We start from the raw sequence: 24,618 nt of genomic DNA, 5'->3' as shown, positions 1-24,618 counted from the left end.
ACACCGCTTTATGATCCTCCTATTTTTCAGACCGTTTCATATTCCTCATATTTTTGACATTTTTTGAGGCTCTTCATATTTTTCACACCTTTTCAGGCTCTTCATGTTTTTGAACACCGTTTCATGCTCCTCCTATTTTTCTGACCGTTTCATGCACATCTCATTTTTGACACTTTTTGAAGCCTTTGATATTTTTCACACCATTTTCAGGCTCTTCATGTTATTCAACACCGCTTTATGATCCTCCTATTTTTCAGACCGTTTCATGCTCCTCATATATTTGACACCTTTTGAAGTACTTCATATTTTTCACACCTTTTCAGGCTCTTCATGTTTTTGAACACCGTTTCATGCTCCTCCTATTTTTCTGACCGTTTCATGCACATCTCATTTTTGACACTTTTTGAAGCCTTTGATATTTTTCACACCATTTTCAGGCTCTTCATGTTTTTGAACACCGTTTCATGCTCCTCCTATTTTTCAGACCGTTTCATGCTCCTCTTATGTTTGACACCTTTTGAAGCTCTTCATATTTTTCACACCTTTTCACGCTCTTCATGTTTTTGAACACCGCTTCATGCTCCGCCTATTTTTCAGACCGTTTCATGCTCCTCATATTTTTGACACCTTTTGAAGCTCTTCATATTTTTCACACCCTTTCAGGCTCTTAATGTTTTTCAACACAACTTCATGCTCCTCCTATTTTTCAGACGTTTTCATGCTCCTCATATTTTTGACACCTTTAGAAACTCTTCATATCTTTCACACCTTTTCAGGCTCTTCATGTTTTGCCACACCGCTTCATGCTCCTCCTATTTTTCAGCCCGTTTCATGCTCCTCATGTATTTCACACCTTTTGAAGCTCTTCATATATTTCACACATTTTCAGGCTCTTCATTTTTTTCAACACCGCTTCATGCTCCTCCTATTTTTCAGACCGTTTCATGCTCCTCATATTTTTGACACCTTTTGAAGCTCTTCATATTTTTCACACCTTTTCAGGCTCTTCATGTTTTTGAACACCGCTTCATGCTCCTCCAATTTTTCAGACCGTTTCATGTTTCTCATATTTTTGACACCTTTTGAAGCTCTTCATATTTTTCACACCTTTTGAAGCTCTTCATATTTTTCATATTTTTGAAGCTCTTCATATTTTTCACACCTTTTCAGGCTTTTCATGTATTTGAACACCGGTTCATGTTCCTCCTATTTTTCAGACCGTTTCATGCTCCTCCTATTTTTCACTCCTTTTGAAGCTCTTCATATTTTTCACACCTTTTCAGTCTCTACATGTTTTTGAACACCGCTTCATGCTCCTCCTATTTCTCAGACCATTTCATGCTCCTCATGTATTTCACACCTTTTGAAGCTCTTCGTATTTTGCACACATTTTCAGGCTTTTCATGTTTTTCACAACCACTTCATGCTCCTCATATTTTTCAGACCGTTTCATGCACATTTCATTTTTGACTCCTTTTGAAGCTCTTCATATTTTTCACACCATTTTCAGGCTCTTCATGTTTTTCAACACCGCTTTATGATCCTCCTATTTTTCAGACCGTTTCATATTCCTCATATTTTTGACATTTTTTGAGGCTCTTCATATTTTTCACACCTTTTCAGGCTCTTCATGTTTTTGAACATCGTTTCATGCTCCTCCTATTTTTCAGACCGTTTCATGCACATCTCATTTTTGACACCTTTTGAAGCTCTTGATATTTTTCACACCATTTTCAGGCTCTTCATGTTTTTCAACACCGCTTTATGATCCTCCTATTTTTCAGACCGTTTCATGCTCCTCATATATTTGACACCTTTTGAAGCTCTTCGTATTTTTCATAACTTTTCAGGCTCTTCATATTTTTCACACATTTTCAAGCTGTTCATGTTTTTGAACACGGCTTCATGCTCCTCCAATTTTTCAGACCATTTCATGTTGCTCATATTTTTGACACCTTTTGAAGCTCTTCATTCTTTTCACACCTTTTGAAGCTCTTCATATTTTTCACACCTTTTGAATCTCTTCATATTTTTCACACGTTTTCAGGCTCTTTATCTATTTCAACACCGCTTCATGCTGCTTCTATTTTTCAGACCGTTTCATGCTCCTCATATTTTTGACACCTTTTGAAGCTCTTCATATTTTTCACATCTTTTCAGGCTCTTCATGTTTTTGAACACCGTTTCATGCTCCTCGTATTTTTCAGACCGTTTCATTCTCCTCATACCTTTGACACCTTTTGAAGGTCTTCATATATTCCACACCTTTTCAGACTCTTCATGTTTTTGAACACCGCTTCATGCTCCTCTTATTATTCAGACCGTTTCAGTCTCCTCATATTTTTGATACCTTTTGAAACTCTTCATATTTCTCACACCTTTTCAGGCTCTTCAGGTTTTTCAAAACCACTTCATGCTCCTCCTATTTTTCAGACCGTTTCATGCTCATCTCTTTTTGACACATTTTGAAGCTCTTCATATTTTTCACACCTTTTGAAGTTCTTCATATTTTTCACACCTTTTCAGGGTCTCCATGTTTATGAACACCGCTTCATGCTCCTCCTATTATTCAGACCGTTACATGCTCCTCATATTTTTCACACCTTTTGAAGTTCTTCATATTTTTCACACCTTTTCAGGTTCTTCATGTTTTTCAACACCGCTTCTTGCTCCTCCAATTTTTCAGACCGTATCATGCTCCTCATATTTTTGACACGTTTTGAAGCTCGTCATATTTTTCACACCTTTTCAGGCTCTTCAGGTTTTTGAACACCGTTTCATGCTCCTCCGATTTTTCAGACCGTTTCATGCTACTCATTTTTTTGAGACCTTTTGAAGCTCTTCACTTTTTTCACACCTTTTCAGGCTCTTCATGTTTTTGAATACCGCTTCATGCTCCTCCTACTTTTCAGACCGTTTAATGCTCTTCATATTTTTGATTTCTTTTGAAAGTCTGCATATTTTTCACACCTTTTTAGGCTCTTCATTTTTTTGAACACCACTTCATGCTCCTCCCATTTTTCAGACAGTTTCATGCTCATCTCATTTTTGACACCTTTTGAAGCTCTTCATATTTTTCACACCTTTTGAAGATCTTCATATTTTCACACGTTTTCAGGCTCTTCATGTTTTTCAACATCTTTTCATGCTCCTCCTATTTTTCAGACCGTTTCATGCTCCTCATGTATTTCACACCTTTTGAAGCTCTTCGTATTTTGCACACATTTTCAGGCTTTTCATGTTTTTCACAACCACTTCATGCTCCTCATATTTTTCAGACCTTTTCATTCACATTTCATTTTTGACTCCTTTTGAAGCTCTTCATATTTTTCACACCATTTTCAGGCTCTTCATGTTTTTCAACACGGCTTTATGATCCTCCTATTTTTCAGACCGTTTTATATTCCTCATATTTTTGACATTTTTTGAGGCTCTTCATATTTTTCACACCTTTTCAGGCTCTTCATGTTTTTGAACACCGTTTCATGCTCCTCCTATTTTTCAGACCGTTTCATGCTCATCTCATTTTTGACACCTTTTGAAGCTCTTCATATTTTTCAAACCTTTTGAAGCTCTTCATATTTTTCACACCTTTTCAGACTCTGCATGTTTTTGAACACCGCTTCATGCTCCTCCTGTTTTTCAGATCGTTTCATGCTCCTCATGTATTTCACACCTTTTGAAGCTCTTCATATTTGTCACACCTTTTCAGGCTCTTCATGTTTTTCAACACCGCTTCATGCTCCTCCTATTTTTCAGACCGTTTCATGATCCTCATATTTTTCACACTTTTTGAAGCTCTTCATATTTTTCACACATTTTAAGGCTCTTCATGTTTTTCAACATCGCTTCATGCTCCTCCTATTTTTCAGACCGTTTCAAGCTTCTCATGTATTTCACACCTTTTGAAGCTCGTCATATTTTGCACACGTTTTCAGGCTCTTCATGTTTTTTCACAACCACTTCATGCTCCTCCTATTTTTCAGACCGTATCATGCTCCTCATATTTTTCACACCTTTTCAGGCTCTTCATTATTTTCAACACAACTTCATGCTCCTCCCATTTTTCAGACCGTTTTTTACTCATCTCATTTTTGACACCTTTTGAAGCTGTTCATATTTTTCACACCTTTTGAAGCTCTTCATGTTTTTGAATACCGTTTCATGCTCCTCCTATTTTTCAGACCGTTTCATGCTCCTCATATATTTCACAACTTTTGAAGCTCTTCATATATTTCACACCTTTTCAGGAACTTCATTTTTTTCAACACCTCTTCATGATCCTCCTATTTTTAAGACCGTTTCATATTCCTCATATTTTTGACACCTTTTTAGGCTCTTCATGTTTTTTACACCTTTTCAGGCTCTTCATGTTTTTCAACACCGCTTCATGCTCCTCCTATTTTTCAGACCGTGTCATGCTCCTCCTATTTTTGACACATTTTGAAGCTCTTCATATTTTTCACACCTTTTGAAGCTCTTCATATTTTTCAAACCTTTACAGGCTCTTCATGTATTTCAACACCGCTTCATGCTCCTCCTATTATTCAGACCGTGTCTTTCTCCTCTTATTTTTGACAAATTTTGAAGCTCTTCATATTTTTCACACCTTTTGAAGCTCTTCATATTTTTCAAACCTTTACAGGCTCTTCATGTATTTCAACACCGCTTCATGCTCCTCCAATTTTTCAGACAATTTCATGCTCGTCATATTTTTCAAACCTTTTAAAGCTCTTCATAATTTTCACACCTATTCATGCTCTTCATTTTTTACACACTGTTTCATGCTCCTCCTATTTTTCAGACCGTTTCATGCTCCTCATATTTTTCACACCTTTAGAAGCTCTTCGTATTTTTCTCACCTTTTCAGGCTCTTCATGTTTTTCAACACCGCTTCATGATCCTCCTATTTTTCTGACAGTTTCATGATCCTCATATTTTTCATCCTTTTTGAAGCTCTTCATATTTTTCACACCTTTAGAAGCTCTTCGTATTTTTCTCACCTTTTCAGGCTCTTCATGTTTTTGAATACCACTTCATGCTCCTCCAATTTTCAGACCATTTCATGCTCCTCATATTTTTGACACGTTTTGAAGCTCCTCATATGTTTCACACATTTTGAAGGTCTTCATATATTTCACACCATTTCAGGATCTTCATGTGTTTCAACACCACTCATGCTCCTCCTATTTTTCAGACCGTTTCATGCTCCTCATAATTTTGACACCATTTGAAGCTCTTTATAATTTTCACACCTTTTCAAGCTCTTCATGTTTTTCAACACCACTTCATGCTCCTCCAATTTTTCAGGCCGTTTCATTGTCCTCATATATTTGTCACCTTTAGAAGATCTTCATATTTTTCACACATTTTCAGGCTCTGCATGTTTTTCAACATCGCTTCATGCCCCTCCTATTTTTTAGACCGTTTCAGGCTCCTCATATTTTTGACACCTTTAGAAGCTCTTCATATTTTTCACACCTTTTCAGGCTCTTCATTTTTTTCAACACCGCTTCATGCTCCTCCTATTTTTCAGACCGTTTCATGCTCCTCATAATTTTGACACTTTTTGAAGCTCCTCATATTTTTCACACGTTTTGAAGGTGTTCATATATTTCACACCATTTCAGGCTCTTCATGTTTTTCAACACCACTTCATGCTCCTCCAATTTTTCAGTCCGTTTCATGCTCATCTAATTTTTGACAACTTTTGAAGCTCTTCATATTTTTCACACCTTTTCAGGCTCTTCATTTTTTTCAACACCTCTTCATGCTCCTCGTATTTTTCAACACCGCTTCATGCTCCTACTATTTTTCAGACCGTTTCATGCTGCTCATAATTTTGACACTTTTTGAAGCTCCTCATATTTTTCACACGTTTTGAAGGTCTTCATATATTTCACACCATTTCAGGCTCTTCATGTTTTTCAACACCACTTCATGCACCTCCTATTTTTCAGACCGTTTCATGCTCATCTAATTTTTGACAACTTTTGAAGCTCTTCATATTTTTCACACCTTTTCAGGCTCTTCATTTATTTCAACACCTCTTCATGCTCCTCGTATTTTTCAACACTGCTTCATGCTCCTCCTATTTTTCAGACCGTTTCATGCTCCTCATAATTTTGACACTTTTTGAAGCTCCTCATATTTTTCACACGTTTTGAAGGTCTTCATATATTTCACACCATTTCAGGCTCTTCATGTTTTTCAACACCACTTCATGCTCCTCCTATTTTTCAGACCGTTTCATGCTCCTCATGTATTTCACACCTTTTGAAGCTCTTCGTATTTTGCACACATTTTCAGGCTTTTCATGTTTTTCACAACCACTTCATGCTCCTCATATTTTTCAGACCGTTTCATGCACATTTCATTTTTGACTCCTTTTGAAGCTCTTCATATTTTTCACACCATTTTCAGGCTCTTCATGTTTTTCAACACCGCTTTATGATCTTCCTATTTTTCAGACCGTTTCATATTCCTCATATTTTTGACATTTTTTGAGGCTCTTCATATTTTTCACACCTTTTCAGGCTCTTCATGTTTTTGAACATCGTTTCATGCTCCTCCTATTTTTCAGACCGTTTCATGCACATCTCATTTTTGACACCTTTTGAAGCTCTTGATATTTTTCACACCATTTTCAGGCTCTTCATGTTTTTCAACACCGCTTTATGATCCTCCTATTTTTCAGACCGTTTCATGCTCCTCATATATTTGACACCTTTTGAAGCTCTTCGTATTTTTCATAACTTTTCAGGCTCTTCATATTTTTCACACATTTTCAAGCTGTTCATGTTTTTGAACACGGCTTCATGCTCCTCCAATTTTTCAGACCATTTCATGTTGCTCATATTTTTGACACCTTTTGAAGCTCTTCATTCTTTTCACACCTTTTGAAGCTCTTCATATTTTTCACACCTTTTGAATCTCTTCATATTTTTCACACGTTTTCAGGCTCTTTATCTATTTCAACACCGCTTCATGCTGCTTCTATTTTTCAGACCGTTTCATGCTCCTCATATTTTTGACACCTTTTGAAGCTCTTCATATTTTTCACATCTTTTCAGGCTCTTCATGTTTTTGAACACCGTTTCATGCTCCTCGTATTTTTCAGACCGTTTCATTCTCCTCATACCTTTGACACCTTTTGAAGGTCTTCATATATTCCACACCTTTTCAGACTCTTCATGTTTTTGAACACCGCTTCATGCTCCTCTTATTTTTCAGACCGTTTCAGTCTCCTCATATTTTTGATACCTTTTGAAACTCTTCATATTTCTCACACCTTTTCAGGCTCTTCAGGTTTTTCAAAACCACTTCATGCTCCTCCTATTTTTCAGACCGTTTCATGCTCATCTCTTTTTGACACATTTTGAAGCTCTTCATATTTTTCACACCTTTTGAAGTTCTTCATATTTTTCACACCTTTTCAGGGTCTCCATGTTTATGAACACCGCTTCATGCTCCTCCTATTATTCAGACCGTTACATGCTCCTCATATTTTTCACACCTTTTGAAGTTCTTCATATTTTTCACACCTTTTCAGGTTCTTCATGTTTTTCAACACCGCTTCTTGCTCCTCCAATTTTTCAGACCGTATCATGCTCCTCATATTTTTGACACGTTTTGAAGCTCGTCATATTTTTCACACCTTTTCAGGCTCTTCAGGTTTTTGAACACCGTTTCATGCTCCTCCGATTTTTCAGACCGTTTCATGCTACTCATTTTTTTGAGACCTTTTGAAGCTCTTCACTTTTTTCACACCTTTTCAGGCTCTTCATGTTTTTGAATACCGCTTCATGCTCCTCCTACTTTTCAGACCTTTTAATGCTCTTCATATTTTTGATTTCTTTTGAAAGTCTGCATATTTTTCACACCTTTTTAGGCTCTTCATTTTTTTGAACACCACTTCATGCTCCTCCCATTTTTCAGACAGTTTCATGCTCATCTCATTTTTGACACCTTTTGAAGCTCTTCATATTTTTCACACCTTTTGAAGATCTTCATATTTTCACACGTTTTCAGGCTCTTCATGTTTTTCAACATCTTTTCATGCTCCTCCTATTTTTCAGACCGTTTCATGCTCCTCATGTATTTCACACCTTTTGAAGCTCTTCGTATTTTGCACACATTTTCAGGCTTTTCATGTTTTTCACAACCACTTCATGCTCCTCATATTTTTCAGACCTTTTCATTCACATTTCATTTTTGACTCCTTTTGAAGCTCTTCATATTTTTCACACCATTTTCAGGCTCTTCATGTTTTTCAACACGGCTTTATGATCCTCCTATTTTTCAGACCGTTTTATATTCCTCATATTTTTGACATTTTTTGAGGCTCTTCATATTTTTCACACCTTTTCAGGCTCTTCATGTTTTTGAACACCGTTTCATGCTCCTCCTATTTTTCAGACCGTTTCATGCTCATCTCATTTTTGACACCTTTTGAAGCTCTTCATATTTTTCAAACCTTTTGAAGCTCTTCATATTTTTCACACCTTTTCAGACTCTGCATGTTTTTGAACACCGCTTCATGCTCCTCCTGTTTTTCAGATCGTTTCATGCTCCTCATGTATTTCACACCTTTTGAAGCTCTTCATATTTGTCACACCTTTTCAGGCTCTTCATGTTTTTCAACACCGCTTCATGCTCCTCCTATTTTTCAGACCGTTTCATGATCCTCATATTTTTCACACTTTTTGAAGCTCTTCATATTTTTCACACATTTTAAGGCTCTTCATGTTTTTCAACATCGCTTCATGCTCCTCCTATTTTTCAGACCGTTTCAAGCTTCTCATGTATTTCACACCTTTTGAAGCTCGTCATATTTTGCACACGTTTTCAGGCTCTTCATGTTTTTGAACACCGCTTCATGCTCCTCCTATTATTCAGACAGTTTCATGCTTCTCATATTTTTGACACCTTTTGAAGCTCTTCATATTTTTCACACCCTTTCAGGCTCTTAATGTTTTTCAACACCACTTCATGCTCCTCCTATTTTTCATACGTTTTCATGCTCCTCATATTTTTGACACCTTTTGAAGCTCTTCATATTGTTCAAACCTTTTCAGGCTCTTCATGTTTTTGAACACCGTTTCATGTTCCTCGTATTTTTCAGGCCATTTCATGCTCGTCATGTATTTCACACTTTTGAAGCTCTTCATATTTTTCACACCTTTTCAGGATCTTCATGTTTTTCAACACCACTTCATGCTTCTCCTATTTTTCAGCCCGTTTCATGCTCCTCATATTTTTGACACCTTTTGAAGCTTTTCATATTTTTCACACCTTTTCAGGCTCTTCATGTTTTTGAACACCACTTCATGCTCCTTCTATTTTTCAGAGAGTTTCATGCTCCTCATGTATTTCACACGTTTTGAAGCTCTTCATATGTTTCACACCTTTTGAAGTTTTTCATATTTTTCACACCTTTTCAAGCTCTTCATATTTTTCACACCTTTTCAGGCTCTTCATGTTTTTCAACACCGCTTTATGCTTCTCCTATTTTTCAGACCGTTACTTGCTCCTCATATTTTTGACACCTTTAGAAGTTCTTCATATTTTTCACACCTTTTCAGGCTCTTCATATTTTTCAACACCGCTTCATGCTCCTCCTATTTTTCAGACCGTTTCAAGGTCCTCATATTTTTGACACCTTTTGAAGCTTTTCATATTTTTCACACCTTTTCAGGCTCTTCATTTTTTTCAACAGTACTTCTTGCTCCTCCAATTTTTCAGACCGTTTCATGCTCATCTAATTTTTGACACCTTTTGAAGCTATGCATATTTTTCACAACTTTTCAGGCTCTTCATGTTTTTCAACACCACTGCATGCTTCTCGTATTTTTAAGACCGTTTCATGCTCCTCATACTTTTGACACCTTTAGAAGCTCTTCATATTTTTCACACCTTTTCAGGCTCTTCATGTTTTTCAACACCGCTTCATGCTCCTCTTCTTTTTCAGACCGTTTCAGGCTCCTCATATTTTTGACACCTTTTTAAGCTCTTCATGTTTTTCACACATTTTCAGGCTCTTCATGTATTTCAACACCGCTTCATGCTCCTCCTATTTTTCAGAACGTTTCATGCTCCTCATATTTTTGACACCTTTTGAAGCTCTTCATATTTTTCTCACCCTTTGAAGCTCTTCATATTTTTCTCACCCTTTGAAGCTCTTCATATTTTTCATATTTTTGAAGCTCTTCATATTTTCACAACTTTTCAGGCTCTTCATGTTTTTGAACACCACTTCATGCTCCTTCTATTTTTCAGAGAGTTTCATGCTCCTCATGTATTTCACACCTTTTGAAGCTTTTCATATTTTTCACTCTTTTTCAGGCTCTTCATGTTTTTCAGCACCACTTCATTCTTCTCCTATTTTTCAGCCCGTTTCATGCTCCTCATGTCTTTCACACCTTTTGAAGCTCTTCACATTTTTCACACCTTTTCAGGCTCTTCATGTTTTTGATCACCATTTCATGCTCCTCCCATTTTTCAGACCGTTTCATGCTCCTCATATTTTTGACACCTTTTGAAGCTGTTCATATTTTTCACACCTTTTCAGACTCTTCATGTTTTTGAACACCGCTTCATGCTCCTCCTATTATTCAGACAGTTTCCTGCTTCTCATATTTTTGACACCTTTTGAAGCTCTTCATATTTTTCACACCCTTTCAGGCTCTTAATGTTTTTCAACACCACTTCATGCTCCTCCTATTTTTCATACGTTTTCATGCTCCTCATATTTTTGACACCTTTTGAAGCTCTTCATATTGTTCACACCTTTTCAGGCTCTTCATGTTTTTGAACACCGTTTCATGTTCCTCGTATTTTTCAGGCCATTTCATGCTCGTCATGTTTTTCACACTTTTGAAGCTCTTCATATTTTTCACACCTTTTCAGGATCTTCATGTTTTCCAACACCACTTCATGCTTCTCCTATTTTTCAGCCCGTTTCATGCTCCTCATATTTTTGACACCTTTTGAAGCTTTTCATATTTTTCACACCTTTTCAGGCTCTTCATGTTTTTGAACACCACTTCATGCTCCTTTTATTTTTCAGAGAGTTTCATGCTCCTCATGTATTTCACACCTTTTGAAGCTCTTCATATGTTTCACACCTTTTGAAGTTCTTCATATTTTTCACACCTTTTCAAGCTCTTCATATTTTTCTCACCTTTTCAGGCTCTTCATGTTTTTCAACACCGCTTCATGCTCCTCCTATTTTTCAGACCGTTTCATGCTCCACACATTTTGAAACCTTTTGAAGCTCTTCATATTTTTCACACCTTTTCAGGCTCTCCATGTTTTTCATCACCGATTCATGCTCCTCCTATTTTTGAGGCCGTTTCATGCTCCTCATATTTTTGACACCTTTTGAAGCTCTTCATATTTTTCACACCTTTTAGGCTCTTCATGTTTTTGAACAGCGCTTCATGCTCCTCATATTTTTCAGACCGTTTCATGCTCCTCATATTTTTCACACCTTTTGAAGCTCTTCATATTTTTCATATTTTTGAAGCTCTTCATATTTTTCACACTTTTTCGGGCTCTTCATGTTTTTGAGCACACCTTCTTGCTCCTCCTATTTTTCAGACCGTTTCATGCTCCTCATGTATTTCACACCATTTGAAGCTCTTCATGTTTTTCACACCTTTTCAGTCTCTTCATGTATTTGAACACCATTTCATGCTCCTCCGATTTTTTAGACCATTTCATGCTCCTCATATTTTTGACACCTTTTGAAGCTCTTCATATTTTTCACACCTTTTCAGGTTCTTCATGTTTTTGAACACCGCTTCATGCTCCTCCAATTTTTCAGACCGTTTCATGTTTCTCATATTTTTCACACCTTTTGAAGCTCTTCATATTTTTCACACCTTTTGAAGCTCTTCATATTTTTCATATATTTGAAGCTCTTCATATTTTTCACACCATTTCAGGCTTTTCATGTATTTGAACACCGGTTCATGCTCCTCCTATTTTTCAGACCGTTTCGTGCTCCTCCTATTTTTCACTCCTTTTGAAGCTCTTCACATTTTTCACACCTTTTCAGTCTCTACATGTTTTTGAACACCGCTTCATGCTCCTCCTATTTCTCAGACCATTTCATGCTCCTCATGTATTTCACACCTTTTGAAGCTCTTAGTATTTTGTACACATTTTCAGGCTTTTCATGTTTTTCACAACCACTTCATGCTCCTCATATTTTTCAGACCGTTTCATGCACATTTCATTTTTGACTCCTTTTGAAGCTCTTCATATTTTTCACACCATTTTCAGGCTCTTCATGTTTTTCAACACCGCTTTATGATCCTCCTATTTTTCAGACCGTTTCATATTCCTCATATTTTTGACATTTTTTGAGGCTCTTCATATTTTTCACACCTTTTCAGGCTCTTCATGTTTTTGAACACCGTTTCATGCTCCTCCTATTTTTCTGACCGTTTCATGCACATCTCATTTTTGACACTTTTTGAAGCCTTTGATATTTTTCACACCATTTTCAGGCTCTTCATGTTATTCAACACCGCTTTATGATCCTCCTATTTTTCAGACCGTTTCATGCTCCTCATATATTTGACACCTTTTGAAGTACTTCATATTTTTCACACCTTTTCAGGCTCTTCATGTTTTTGAACACCGTTTCATGCTCCTCCTATTTTTCTGACCGTTTCATGCACATCTCATTTTTGACACTTTTTGAAGCCTTTGATATTTTTCACACCATTTTCAGGCTCTTCATGTTTTTGAACACCGTTTCATGCTCCTCCTATTTTTCAGACCGTTTCATGCTCCTCTTATGTTTGACACCTTTTGAAGCTCTTCATATTTTTCACACCTTTTCACGCTCTTCATGTTTTTGAACACCGCTTCATGCTCCGCCTATTTTTCAGACCGTTTCATGCTCCTCATATTTTTGACACCTTTTGAAGCTCTTCATATTTTTCACACCCTTTCAGGCTCTTAATGTTTTTCAACACAACTTCATGCTCCTCCTATTTTTCAGACGTTTTCATGCTCCTCATATTTTTGACACCTTTAGAAACTCTTCATATCTTTCACACCTTTTCAGGCTCTTCATGTTTTGCCACACCGCTTCATGCTCCTCCTATTTTTCAGCCCGTTTCATGCTCCTCATGTATTTCACACCTTTTGAAGCTCTTCATATATTTCACACATTTTCAGGCTCTTCATTTTTTTCAACACCGCTTCATGCTCCTCCTATTTTTCAGACCGTTTCATGCTCCTCATATTTTTGACACCTTTTGAAGCTCTTCATATTTTTCACACCTTTTCAGGCTCTTCATGTTTTTGAACACCGCTTCATGCTCCTCCAATTTTTCAGACCGTTTCATGTTTCTCATATTTTTGACACCTTTTGAAGCTCTTCATATTTTTCACACCTTTTGAAGCTCTTCATATTTTTCATATTTTTGAAGCTCTTCATATTTTTCACACCTTTTCAGGCTTTTCATGTATTTGAACACCGGTTCATGTTCCTCCTATTTTTCAGACCGTTTCATGCTCCTCCTATTTTTCACTCCTTTTGAAGCTCTTCATATTTTTCACACCTTTTCAGTCTCTACATGTTTTTGAACACCGCTTCATGCTCCTCCTATTTCTCAGACCATTTCATGCTCCTCATGTATTTCACACCTTTTGAAGCTCTTCGTATTTTGCACACATTTTCAGGCTTTTCATGTTTTTCACAACCACTTCATGCTCCTCATATTTTTCAGACCGTTTCATGCACATTTCATTTTTGACTCCTTTTGAAGCTCTTCATATTTTTCACACCATTTTCAGGCTCTTCATGTTTTTCAACACCGCTTTATGATCCTCCTATTTTTCAGACCGTTTCATATTCCTCATATTTTTGACATTTTTTGAGGCTCTTCATATTTTTCACACCTTTTCAGGCTCTTCATGTTTTTGAACATCGTTTCATGCTCCTCCTATTTTTCAGACCGTTTCATGCACATCTCATTTTTGACACCTTTTGAAGCTCTTGATATTTTTCACACCATTTTCAGGCTCTTCATGTTTTTCAACACCGCTTTATGATCCTCCTATTTTTCAGACCGTTTCATGCTCCTCATATATTTGACACCTTTTGAAGCTCTTCGTATTTTTCATAACTTTTCAGGCTCTTCATATTTTTCACACATTTTCAAGCTGTTCATGTTTTTGAACACGGCTTCATGCTCCTCCAATTTTTCAGACCATTTCATGTTGCTCATATTTTTGACACCTTTTGAAGCTCTTCATTCTTTTCACACCTTTTGAAGCTCTTCATATTTTTCACACCTTTTGAATCTCTTCATATTTTTCACACGTTTTCAGGCTCTTTATCTATTTCAACACCGCTTCATGCTGCTTCTATTTTTCAGACCGTTTCATGCTCCTCATATTTTTGACACCTTTTGAAGCTCTTCATATTTTTCACATCTTTTCAGGCTCTTCATGTTTTTGAACACCGTTTCATGCTCCTCGTATTTTTCAGACCGTTTCATTCTCCTCATACCTTTGACACCTTTTGAAGGTCTTCATATATTCCACACCTTTTCAGACTCTTCATGTTTTTGAACACCGCTTCATGCTCCTCTTATTATTCAGAACGTTTCAGTCTCCTCATATTTTTGATACCTTTTGAAACTCTTCATATTTCTCACACCTTTTCAGGCTCTTCAGGTTTTTCAAAACCACTTCATGCTCCTCCTATTTTTCAGACCGTTTCATGCTCATCTCTTTTTGACACATTTTGAAGCTCTTCATATTTTTCACACCTTTTGAAGTTCTTCATATTTTTCACACCTTTTCAGGGTCTCCATGTTTATGAACACCGCTTCATGCTCCTCCTATTATTCAGACCGTTACATGCTCCTCATATTTTTCACACCTTTTGAAGTTCTTCATATTTTTCACACCTTTTCAGGTTCTTCATGTTTTTCAACACCGCTTCTTGCTCCTCCAATTTTTCAGACCGTATCATGCTCCTCATATTTTTGACACGTTTTGAAGCTCGTCATATTTTTCACACCTTTTCAGGCTCTTCAGGTTTTTGAACACCGTTTCATGCTCCTCCGATTTTTCAGACCGTTTCATGCTACTCATTTTTTTGAGACCTTTTGAAGCTCTTCACTTTTTTCACACCTTTTCAGGCTCTTCATGTTTTTGAATACCGCTTCATGCTCCTCCTACTTTTCAGACCGTTTAATGCTCTTCATATTTTTGATTTCTTTTGAAAGTCTGCATATTTTTCACACCTTTTTAGGCTCTTCATTTTTTTGAACACCACTTCATGCTCCTCCCATTTTTCAGACAGTTTCATGCTCATCTCATTTTTGACACCTTTTGAAGCTCTTCATATTTTTCACACCTTTTGAAGATCTTCATATTTTCACACGTTTTCAGGCTCTTCATGTTTTTCAACATCTTTTCATGCTCCTCCTATTTTTCAGACCGTTTCATGCTCCTCATGTATTTCACACCTTTTGAAGCTCTTCGTATTTTGCACACATTTTCAGGCTTTTCATGTTTTTCACAACCACTTCATGCTCCTCATATTTTTCAGACCTTTTCATTCACATTTCATTTTTGACTCCTTTTGAAGCTCTTCATATTTTTCACACCATTTTCAGGCTCTTCATGTTTTTCAACACGGCTTTATGATCCTCCTATTTTTCAGACCGTTTTATATTCCTCATATTTTTGACATTTTTTGAGGCTCTTCATATTTTTCACACCTTTTCAGGCTCTTCATGTTTTTGAACACCGTTTCATGCTCCTCCTATTTTTCAGACCGTTTCATGCTCATCTCATTTTTGACACCTTTTGAAGCTCTTCATATTTTTCAAACCTTTTGAAGCTCTTCATATTTTTCACACCTTTTCAGACTCTGCATGTTTTTGAACACCGCTTCATGCTCCTCCTGTTTTTCAGATCGTTTCATGCTCCTCATGTATTTCACACCTTTTGAAGCTCTTCATATTTGTCACACCTTTTCAGGCTCTTCATGTTTTTCAACACCGCTTCATGCTCCTCCTATTTTTCAGACCGTTTCATGATCCTCATATTTTTCACACTTTTTGAAGCTCTTCATATTTTTCACACATTTTAAGGCTCTTCATGTTTTTCAACATCGCTTCATGCTCCTCCTATTTTTCAGACCGTTTCAAGCTTCTCATGTATTTCACACCTTTTGAAGCTCGTCATATTTTGCACACGTTTTCAGGCTCTTCATGTTTTTTCACAACCACTTCATGCTCCTCCTATTTTTCAGACCGTATCATGCTCCTCATATTTTTCACACCTTTTCAGGCTCTTCATTATTTTCAACACAACTTCATGCTCCTCCCATTTTTCAGACCGTTTTTTACTCATCTCATTTTTGACACCTTTTGAAGCTGTTCATATTTTTCACACCTTTTGAAGCTCTTCATGTTTTTGAATACCGTTTCATGCTCCTCCTATTTTTCAGACCGTTTCATGCTCCTCATATATTTCACAACTTTTGAAGCTCTTCATATATTTCACACCTTTTCAGGAACTTCATTTTTTTCAACACCTCTTCATGATCCTCCTATTTTTAAGACCGTTTCATATTCCTCATATTTTTGACACCTTTTTAGGCTCTTCATGTTTTTTACACCTTTTCAGGCTCTTCATGTTTTTCAACACCGCTTCATGCTCCTCCTATTTTTCAGACCGTGTCATGCTCCTCCTATTTTTGACACATTTTGAAGCTCTTCATATTTTTCACACCTTTTGAAGCTCTTCATATTTTTCAAACCTTTACAGGCTCTTCATGTATTTCAACACCGCTTCATGCTCCTCCTATTATTCAGACCGTGTCTTTCTCCTCTTATTTTTGACAAATTTTGAAGCTCTTCATATTTTTCACACCTTTTGAAGCTCTTCATATTTTTCAAACCTTTACAGGCTCTTCATGTATTTCAACACCGCTTCATGCTCCTCCAATTTTTCAGACAATTTCATGCTCGTCATATTTTTCAAACCTTTTAAAGCTCTTCATAATTTTCACACCTATTCATGCTCTTCATTTTTTACACACTGTTTCATGCTCCTCCTATTTTTCAGACCGTTTCATGCTCCTCATATTTTTCACACCTTTAGAAGCTCTTCGTATTTTTCTCACCTTTTCAGGCTCTTCATGTTTTTCAACACCGCTTCATGATCCTCCTATTTTTCTGACAGTTTCATGATCCTCATATTTTTCATCCTTTTTGAAGCTCTTCATATTTTTCACACCTTTAGAAGCTCTTCGTATTTTTCTCACCTTTTCAGGCTCTTCATGTTTTTGAATACCACTTCATGCTCCTCCAATTTTCAGACCATTTCATGCTCCTCATATTTTTGACACGTTTTGAAGCTCCTCATATGTTTCACACATTTTGAAGGTCTTCATATATTTCACACCATTTCAGGATCTTCATGTGTTTCAACACCACTCATGCTCCTCCTATTTTTCAGACCGTTTCATGCTCCTCATAATTTTGACACCATTTGAAGCTCTTTATAATTTTCACACCTTTTCAAGCTCTTCATGTTTTTCAACACCACTTCATGCTCCTCCAATTTTTCAGGCCGTTTCATTGTCCTCATATATTTGTCACCTTTAGAAGATCTTCATATTTTTCACACATTTTCAGGCTCTGCATGTTTTTCAACATCGCTTCATGCCCCTCCTATTTTTTAGACCGTTTCAGGCTCCTCATATTTTTGACACCTTTAGAAGCTCTTCATATTTTTCACACCTTTTCAGGCTCTTCATTTTTTTCAACACCGCTTCATGCTCCTCCTATTTTTCAGACCGTTTCATGCTCCTCATAATTTTGACACTTTTTGAAGCTCCTCATATTTTTCACACGTTTTGAAGGTGTTCATATATTTCACACCATTTCAGGCTCTTCATGTTTTTCAACACCACTTCATGCTCCTCCAATTTTTCAGTCCGTTTCATGCTCATCTAATTTTTGACAACTTTTGAAGCTCTTCATATTTTTCACACCTTTTCAGGCTCTTCATTTTTTTCAACACCTCTTCATGCTCCTCGTATTTTTCAACACCGCTTCATGCTCCTACTATTTTTCAGACCGTTTCATGCTGCTCATAATTTTGACACTTTTTGAAGCTCCTCATATTTTTCACACGTTTTGAAGGTCTTCATATATTTCACACCATTTCAGGCTCTTCATGTTTTTCAACACCACTTCATGCACCTCCTATTTTTCAGACCGTTTCATGCTCATCTAATTTTTGACAACTTTTGAAGCTCTTCATATTTTTCACACCTTTTCAGGCTCTTCATTTATTTCAACACCTCTTCATGCTCCTCGTATTTTTCAACACTGCTTCATGCTCCTCCTATTTTTCAGACCGTTTCATGCTCCTCATAATTTTGACACTTTTTGAAGCTCCTCATATTTTTCACACGTTTTGAAGGTCTTCATATATTTCACACCATTTCAGGCTCTTCATGTTTTTCAACACCACTTCATGCTCCTCCTATTTTTCAGACCGTTTCATGCTCCTCATGTATTTCACACCTTTTGAAGCTCTTCGTATTTTGCACACATTTTCAGGCTTTTCATGTTTTTCACAACCACTTCATGCTCCTCATATTTTTCAGACCGTTTCATGCACATTTCATTTTTGACTCCTTTTGAAGCTCTTCATATTTTTCACACCATTTTCAGGCTCTTCATGTTTTTCAACACCGCTTTATGATCTTCCTATTTTTCAGACCGTTTCATATTCCTCATATTTTTGACATTTTTTGAGGCTCTTCATATTTTTCACACCTTTTCAGGCTCTTCATGTTTTTGAACATCGTTTCATGCTCCTCCTATTTTTCAGACCGTTTCATGCACATCTCATTTTTGACACCTTTTGAAGCTCTTGATATTTTTCACACCATTTTCAGGCTCTTCATGTTTTTCAACACCGCTTTATGATCCTCCTATTTTTCAGACCGTTTCATGCTCCTCATATATTTGACACCTTTTGAAGCTCTTCGTATTTTTCATAACTTTTCAGGCTCTTCATATTTTTCACACATTTTCAAGCTGTTCATGTTTTTGAACACGGCTTCATGCTCCTCCAATTTTTCAGACCATTTCATGTTGCTCATATTTTTGACACCTTTTGAAGCTCTTCATTCTTTTCACACCTTTTGAAGCTCTTCATATTTTTCACACCTTTTGAATCTCTTCATATTTTTCACACGTTTTCAGGCTCTTTATCTATTTCAACACCGCTTCATGCTGCTTCTATTTTTCAGACCGTTTCATGCTCCTCATATTTTTGACACCTTTTGAAGCTCTTCATATTTTTCACATCTTTTCAGGCTCTTCATGTTTTTGAACACCGTTTCATGCTCCTCGTATTTTTCAGACCGTTTCATTCTCCTCATACCTTTGACACCTTTTGAAGGTCTTCATATATTCCACACCTTTTCAGACTCTTCATGTTTTTGAACACCGCTTCATGCTCCTCTTATTTTTCAGACCGTTTCAGTCTCCTCATATTTTTGATACCTTTTGAAACTCTTCATATTTCTCACACCTTTTCAGGCTCTTCAGGTTTTTCAAAACCACTTCATGCTCCTCCTATTTTTCAGACCGTTTCATGCTCATCTCTTTTTGACACATTTTGAAGCTCTTCATATTTTTCACACCTTTTGAAGTTCTTCATATTTTTCACACCTTTTCAGGGTCTCCATGTTTATGAACACCGCTTCATGCTCCTCCTATTATTCAGACCGTTACATGCTCCTCATATTTTTCACACCTTTTGAAGTTCTTCATATTTTTCACACCTTTTCAGGTTCTTCATGTTTTTCAACACCGCTTCTTGCTCCTCCAATTTTTCAGACCGTATCATGCTCCTCATATTTTTGACACGTTTTGAAGCTCGTCATATTTTTCACACCTTTTCAGGCTCTTCAGGTTTTTGAACACCGTTTCATGCTCCTCCGATTTTTCAGACCGTTTCATGCTACTCATTTTTTTGAGACCTTTTGAAGCTCTTCACTTTTTTCACACCTTTTCAGGCTCTTCATGTTTTTGAATACCGCTTCATGCTCCTCCTACTTTTCAGACCTTTTAATGCTCTTCATATTTTTGATTTCTTTTGAAAGTCTGCATATTTTTCACACCTTTTTAGGCTCTTCATTTTTTTGAACACCACTTCATGCTCCTCCCATTTTTCAGACAGTTTCATGCTCATCTCATTTTTGACACCTTTTGAAGCTCTTCATATTTTTCACACCTTTTGAAGATCTTCATATTTTCACACGTTTTCAGGCTCTTCATGTTTTTCAACATCTTTTCATGCTCCTCCTATTTTTCAGACCGTTTCATGCTCCTCATGTATTTCACACCTTTTGAAGCTCTTCGTATTTTGCACACATTTTCAGGCTTTTCATGTTTTTCACAACCACTTCATGCTCCTCATATTTTTCAGACCTTTTCATTCACATTTCATTTTTGACTCCTTTTGAAGCTCTTCATATTTTTCACACCATTTTCAGGCTCTTCATGTTTTTCAACACGGCTTTATGATCCTCCTATTTTTCAGACCGTTTTATATTCCTCATATTTTTGACATTTTTTGAGGCTCTTCATATTTTTCACACCTTTTCAGGCTCTTCATGTTTTTGAACACCGTTTCATGCTCCTCCTATTTTTCAGACCGTTTCATGCTCATCTCATTTTTGACACCTTTTGAAGCTCTTCATATTTTTCAAACCTTTTGAAGCTCTTCATATTTTTCACACCTTTTCAGACTCTGCATGTTTTTGAACACCGCTTCATGCTCCTCCTGTTTTTCAGATCGTTTCATGCTCCTCATGTATTTCACACCTTTTGAAGCTCTTCATATTTGTCACACCTTTTCAGGCTCTTCATGTTTTTCAACACCGCTTCATGCTCCTCCTATTTTTCAGACCGTTTCATGATCCTCATATTTTTCACACTTTTTGAAGCTCTTCATATTTTTCACACATTTTAAGGCTCTTCATGTTTTTCAACATCGCTTCATGCTCCTCCTATTTTTCAGACCGTTTCAAGCTTCTCATGTATTTCACACCTTTTGAAGCTCGTCATATTTTGCACACGTTTTCAGGCTCTTCATGTTTTTTCACAACCACTTCATGCTCCTCCTATTTTTCAGACCGTATCATGCTCCTCATATTTTTCACACCTTTTCAGGCTCTTCATTATTTTCAACACAACTTCATGCTCCTCCCATTTTTCAGACCGTTTTTTACTCATCTCATTTTTGACACCTTTTGAAGCTGTTCATATTTTTCACACCTTTTGAAGCTCTTCATGTTTTTGAATACCGTTTCATGCTCCTCATATATTTCACAACTTTTGAAGCTCTTCATATATTTCACACCTTTTCAGGAACTTCATGTTTTTCAACACCTCTTCATGATCCTCCTATTTTTAAGACCGTTTCATATTCCTCATATTTTTGACACCTTTTTAGGCTCTTCATGTTTTTTACACCTTTTCAGGCTCTTCATGTTTTTCAACACCGCTTCATGCTCCTCCTATTTTTCAGACCGTGTCATGCTCCTCCTATTTTTGACACATTTTGAAGCTCTTCATATTTTTCACACCTTTTGAAGCTCTTCATATTTTTCAAACCTTTACAGGCTCTTCATGTATTTCAACACCGCTTCATGCTCCTCCTATTATTCAGACCGTGTCTTTCTCCTCTTATTTTTGACAAATTTTGAAGCTCTTCATATTTTTCACACCTTTTGAAGCTCTTCATATTTTTCAAACCTTTACAGGCTCTTCATGTATTTCAACACCGCTTCATGCTCCTCCAATTTTTCAGACAATTTCATGCTCGTCATATTTTTCAAACCTTTTAAAGCTCTTCATAATTTTCACACCTATTCATGCTCTTCATTTTTTACACACTGTTTCATTCTCCTCCTATTTTTCAGACCGTTTCATGCTCCTCATATTTTTCACACCTTTTGAAACTCTTCATATTTTTCACACTTTTTGAAGCTCTTCATATTTTTCACAGTTTTCAGGCTCTTCATGCTTCTGAACACCGCTTCATGCTCCACCTATTTTTCAGACCGTTTCATGCTCTTCATATTTTTCACACCTTTTCAGGCTCTTCATATTTTTGAACACCTCTTCATGCTACTCCTATTTTTGATACCTTTTGAAGCTCTTCATATTTTTCACACCTTTTCAGGCTCTTCATGTTTTTCAACACGGCTTCATGCTACTCCTATTTTTGATACCTTTTGAAGCTCCTCATATTCTTCAAACCATTTCATGCTCTTCTTTTTTTTCATCACCGCTTCATGCTCCTCTTATTTTTCAGACCGTTTCATGCTCCTCATATTTTGACACCTTTTAACCTGTTCATATTTTACACATTTTCAGGCTCTTCAATTTTTCAACACCGTTTCATGCTACTACTATTTTTGATACCTTTTGATGCTCCTTATATTCTTCAAACCATTTCATGCTCTTCTATTTTTTCATCACCACTTCATGCTCCTCCTATTTTTCAGACCGTTTCATGCTCTTCCTATTTTGAGACCGTTTCATGCTCCTCATATTTTTCACACCTTTAGAAGCTCTTCGTATTTTTCTCACCTTTTCAGGCTCTTCATGTTTTTCAACACCGCTTCATGATCCTCCTATTTTTCTGACAGTTTCATGATCCTCATATTTTTCATCCTTTTTGAAGCTCTTCATATTTTTCACACCTTTAGAAGCTCTTCGTATTTTTCTCACCTTTTCAGGCTCTTCATGTTTTTGAATACCACTTCATGCTCCTCCAATTTTCAGACCATTTCATGCTCCTCATATTTTTGACACGTTTTGAAGCTCCTCATATGTTTCACACATTTTGAAGGTCTTCATATATTTCACACCATTTCAGGATCTTCATGTGTTTCAACACCACTCATGCTCCTCCTATTTTTCAGACCGTTTCATGCTCCTCATAATTTTGACACCATTTGAAGCTCTTTATAATTTTCACACCTTTTCAAGCTCTTCATGTTTTTCAACACCACTTCATGCTCCTCCAATTTTTCAGGCCGTTTCATTGTCCTCATATATTTGTCACCTTTAGAAGATCTTCATATTTTTCACACATTTTCAGGCTCTGCATGTTTTTCAACATCGCTTCATGCCCCTCCTATTTTTTAGACCGTTTCAGGCTCCTCATATTTTTGACACCTTTAAAAGCTCTTCATATTTTTCACACCTTTTCAGGCTCTTCATTTTTTTCAACACCGCTTCATGCTCCTCCTATTTTTCAGACCGTTTCATGCTCCTCATAATTTTGACACTTTTTGAAGCTCCTCATATTTTTCACACGTTTTGAAGGTGTTCATATATTTCACACCATTTCAGGCTCTTCATGTTTTTCAACACCACTTCATGCTCCTCCAATTTTTCAGTCCGTTTCATGCTCATCTAATTTTTGACAACTTTTGAAGCTCTTCATATTTTTCACACCTTTTCAGGCTCTTCATTTTTTTCAACACCTCTTCATGCTCCTCGTATTTTTCAACACCGCTTCATGCTCCTACTATTTTTCAGACCGTTTCATGCTGCTCATAATTTTGACACTTTTTGAAGCTCCTCATATTTTTCACACGTTTTGAAGGTCTTCATATATTTCACACCATTTCAGGCTCTTCATGTTTTTCAACACCACTTCATGCACCTCCTATTTTTCAGACCGTTTCATGCTCATCTAATTTTTGACAACTTTTGAAGCTCTTCATATTTTTCACACCTTTTCAGGCTCTTCATTTATTTCAACACCTCTTCATGCTCCTCGTATTTTTCAACACTGCTTCATGCTCCTCCTATTTTTCAGACCGTTTCATGCTCCTCATAATTTTGACACTTTTTGAAGCTCCTCATATTTTTCACACGTTTTGAAGGTCTTCATATATTTCACACCATTTCAGGCTCTTCATGTTTTTCAACACCACTTCATGCTCCTCCTATTTTTCACACCGTTTCATGCTCATCTAATTTTTGACAACTTTTGAAGCTCTTCATATTTTTCACATTTTTGAAGCTCTTCATATTTCTCACACCTTTTCAGGCTCTTCATGTTTTTCAACACTGATTCATGCTCCTCCTATTTTTCAGACCGTTTCATGCTCCTCATAATTTTGACACTTTTTGAAGCTTCTCATATTTTTCACACGTTTTGAAGGTGTTCATATATTTCACACCATTTCAGGCTCTTCATGTTTTTCAACACCACTTCATGCACCTCCTATTTTTCAGACCGTTTCATGCTCATCTAATTTTTGACAACTTTTGAAGCTCTTCATATTTTTCACACCTTTTCAGGCTCTTCATTTTTTTCAACATCTCTTCATGCTCCTCGTATTTTTCAACACTGCTTCATGCTCCTCCTATTTTTCAGACCGTTTCATGCTCCTCATAATTTTGACACTTTTTGAAGCTCCTCATATTTTTCACACGTTTTGAAGGTCTTCATATATTTCACACCATTTCAGGCTCTTCATGTTTTTCAACACCACTTCATGCTCCTCCTATTTTTCAGACCGTT

Source organism: Dama dama, chromosome 4, assembly GCF_033118175.1.
Source record: "Dama dama isolate Ldn47 chromosome 4, ASM3311817v1, whole genome shotgun sequence".
Lineage (NCBI taxonomy): Eukaryota > Metazoa > Chordata > Mammalia > Artiodactyla > Cervidae > Dama > Dama dama.
The sequence above is the reverse complement of the archived record's forward strand: the minus strand, read 5'-3'. Positions refer to the sequence as shown.